The sequence below is a fragment of the Quercus lobata genome, chromosome 8, assembly GCF_001633185.2.
Source record: "Quercus lobata isolate SW786 chromosome 8, ValleyOak3.0 Primary Assembly, whole genome shotgun sequence".
Classification (NCBI taxonomy): Eukaryota; Viridiplantae; Streptophyta; class Magnoliopsida; order Fagales; family Fagaceae; genus Quercus; species Quercus lobata.
In genome coordinates, this window is record NC_044911.1 from 35,866,676 (window position 1) to 35,870,859 (window position 4,184).

The following is a 4,184-nucleotide window of genomic DNA, read 5'->3' on the forward strand; positions in this document are numbered from 1 at the left end:
AAGAATTGAAGGAGAAGGAAGAAGAAATGAAGGAGAAGGAAATAGTAAGGAAGAAATCAATGAAGAAGATGGAGGAGATGAAGGAGGAAGATGGAGGACATGAGTAAAGAAGGAGGAGAAGAAGAGAGAAGGGATGAAAAGAAAGAAAAGGAGCAAAAGAGGGAAAAGGGAAGGCACCAGGACGGAACTGATGCTGGGAAGACTATAAGAGGAAAGCGGAGGAGGGCACCAAGGAGCAAAAGAGGGAGAAGCAGAAGCACTTAGCCCCTGCCTCAGCCCTGACTCCTAACACGTTGGTGCCATATTAGGTATGCTCATGAGGAGCCGGGTGGTGCTGGTCTTGGTTGTTCTCGACTCAGTCACGCCGAGAGTTCGACACGACGAGTCCCTGCTTCAGATTTTGGCTGAAAGAGAGGCGAGACAGATCTTAAGTCTGCGCCACCCTTGCCCTGATCGAGCCATTTCAAGCTTTATCAGAATATGGTGTCTAGAGGAGGGGCATGATTTCTTCATCATTTGTTGCGATCTCAGAAGAATAGAAGGGAGTTAGTACGAGAGTGATGCCTCCTGCTTGCCTTCTTATAGGAAGAGCAGAACGGATGGCATTAAATGCATTCAACCTTCCAAAGAATCTGAGAAAAAAGAGGCGTCCGTTCCACTTCTCCACCTTATCAAATGAGCCGCCGGATATAAATGAGCCTCGTTAAGGGGATTCATTAAGGGCGCGTCTGGGACATCCAAGCGGCAGGAGCAGATTCCGAGCGGATTAAAAGGAATCCCTCAAAAACCGCCTAACTTCTTGGGAAACCGCTCACATAAATGCGGGATCAAGCTAAATGGGCCATATTAAGGGCCCGGGTTTGCCAAAACCCTCATTTCCAATCCGGAATTCGGATAGAAGGGTTTTGAGGGGCTATTGTGGGGCCCAACAATTCGTGGACCAGGCCCATTTGCCCTTAGAGAGTCCGAGGGCCCAATCCGAGGAGAACTGTGGCCCAAGCTCCATGACGCAGAGCACGGACCAATTTTTGGGAGGCAGCCGAGGACAGTCTAGTCCTCGGCAGGCCCATAATCCGCCCAGAATAAAGGGATAAATTCGTAAGGAAATCCAAAATACCTTGGGGCGATTACCCTAAATACCCTTCTGGATAAGGCCCAATGCCTGACAGAACCGTACTCTACAGCTTTATCAAGTCATCCCCAACAATTCCGGGATTAGACTGATGGGACCAATGTCAGTATTTGTAAAGACTGACCCTACACGTGGACGAAGGACATCGAACGCACACTAGTATAAAAGGAGAAGTAAGTGAATCTAGAGAGAGGGGGGGGGGGAAAGGAGACTTCATGAAGAAGATCGCCGGAACGATCCATGCACAGAACAGAGAAAGTCCTCCGTTGGACAGCCGGAAAGGACCACAAGGGTCCTCGGATCAAGTCCGAGGAGCCCATTCTCAGAAGTGGCAGCATGGCGGGGCTTTAAACGTTTAGGCCCAGTTCATTTTCCACAGGGATCTTTCTGAAATCCAGACCGGACCATCCCCCCGTGACCAAGCCCAAGCTTTTCAAGCCCACTCTCTACAAATCGTATTGTGAGGGATCTCTCCCGCGTGAACCCAAAAATGTCACTGGGCCGCGCAGGAATCGTGTCCTTACAGTTAAAAAAATATAAAAATGACTATCGATAGCATTTAAATTATATATATAGGAATTATATTATGCATCTTATTATATATCTTTAAATGTTTTTATGCATATGCATGAGTTACAAGCTAATATATATATTAAAAGTCAGAACTTAGAGAAAATCCATTTAGATTTTAATTGGATTCTTAATTTTGTGCCATATATCCCATCTAATTTTAATTTTTGTAACAAGTGAATTATTGAGTATAAAAATCGAAGAACCCAAATCCAATTAGATTCTAAATTGGAGTCCAATTTTGTGTTACATGTACATCTAATTTTTTTAATTTTTGTAGCAAGTGAATTATATATTGAGTGCAAAAAATGAAAAGTCTAAATCTAATTAAATTCTAAATCATATATATATATATATATATAATGGGAAACTATTACATATTTTAGAAATATAAGATTTAAAAAATGTGTAAGCTAATACCATGTATAATTTGAACATCTTCTAAAAAATGTATAATTTGAACCACATAATTGTGATTGTTTTTAATTATACCCGTACATGTACATGGGGCTACATACTAGTAATTAATAATAAATTAAAGTGGAAGCCCAATCAAGAATTCCAAGTAGATTTTGATTTCCATTCAATTTTGTGCCAAGTATCATTCTAATTGCCATATAATATTATGCCAAGTATCCTTTTAATTGAATTATTTTTTGATGCCAAATGTTTTTAGAATTTAAATCCACTCAAACTTAGAAAATATAAAAAGACATAATTTAAATTTATTATGTTATTATGTAATACTATAAATATGTACAGTTTATTATTTATTAGGTAGAAAATTTCTACACACACCACCAGCAGGTGTGGTACAACTGGTAGGTGACCACTGAGACTTTCACCACATCCCAGGTTCGAGTTCTCACGAGGACTGTAATTGCAATTTCTGAAAGTCCCAGAAACCAATAAAACTTGGGGTGTGTGTGGGTTCGGAGTTTTCGAGCTCTAGTTCGAGCTGGTGGTACTCATGGGCTTACCCAACTGTACCGTGGGGTGTGGGACAATGACTGCCACACGTGAGTCCCCCTTTTTTTTTTCCATAAAAAAGAAGAAGAAGAAAATTTCTACACACATAAATGTAATTGTAATTATTTTTAATTGCACTTGTGCATATACAAAGGTTATAAGCTAATATTTTTCCCACTCTTAAAGTATTCGCATCAACTTATGTAAAAATTCATATCTATTTTAGCATAATAACTTGATTTTTTTTTTTTTACTATTTTACACAACCACTTTTCAAGAACACTTACATCAGATTATCTATTCTAAAATATTCCGATAAAATATTCTTTCTTTTACATTTTTTACTATTTCCTTCAACCCTTATTAGCTCTTTCTCTCTCTCTCTCTCAACAACCACCACAAATTTGAACCATCACAGCCTACCCCAAGCTACCACGTTGCATCACACCATTGCCAACAACCCAAGTATGCCTTAGTTGTAGTGACCCACCATGAGAACCTTTGATCCCTTCTTGATGTCCTGCCACTATGGCCCACTTGATTTTATTTGAGTATTGGTTGATTTTGTGTTTAGAGGTTAGTTTTGTGGTGAAAGAGTAAAATTTGGGGAGGTTTTCTCTTGTTGATTTCATCTAGATTTTGGTTAATTTTGGATTTGGAGGTTAGTTTTTTTTTGGGGGGGGGGGGGGGGAGTTTTTGATTGATTTAATTTGGGTTCATGTTAATTTTGGATTTTTTACTTTAATTCTAAGTTCTTTCTTTCTTGCTAGTTTTGTAATGGGTTATTGCTAATTTTAGTTTTGGAGTTTTTGCATTTGGGTGGAACCACCTTGGCCGGTGGTTAAGGTTGGGTAAGGTAGTGGTTTTGTGGTTGGGATGGGGTGTGTTTTGTATGAAGAGAGGAAGAAGACGGAGGGGAAAAGGAAGAGGAAGAGGAAGATGAAGGAGGGGAAAAAGAGGAAGAAGACAAACCGAAAGAGGTTTGTTACAAAGAGAGAAAAAAAATTTAAAAATCATTTGCATATTGTAAGGGTCATATTTTTATGTATTAGCATATTTGAGATCAAAACATATTTTTTGTGTAATTGAGTCCAAGTTTAAGTCTGTCATAATGTTACTTACAAGTGGTATTAATGAAGACTTAAGACTGCTTATGAAAAGCTGAATTTGTAGGTCTTGATACTTAGCTCGATACTTGTTGATTTATCGAGAGTTAATGTATCTTGATACCAAATTCAACACCTCTCAATCTATTGAGTTTTGGAAAAACTGAATGTAAAGTTCTATTTTTGGCCCATGATGACTTGGATTTCTAGGAATTTGTGCACTAGGCTTCTAAAGCATATAAAAGACTCATTTTACAGCTGTCATCATTGAGACAGAGACACACACGCATAACAAGAGTTGCTACAATGTTTATGCGCCTAGGGTTTAGTGTCAAGTTACTTTTGATTCATCCAAGCATGTATTGAAGAACTCTGCAAAGTTACAACAATAAAAAAGGTTGTTGTAG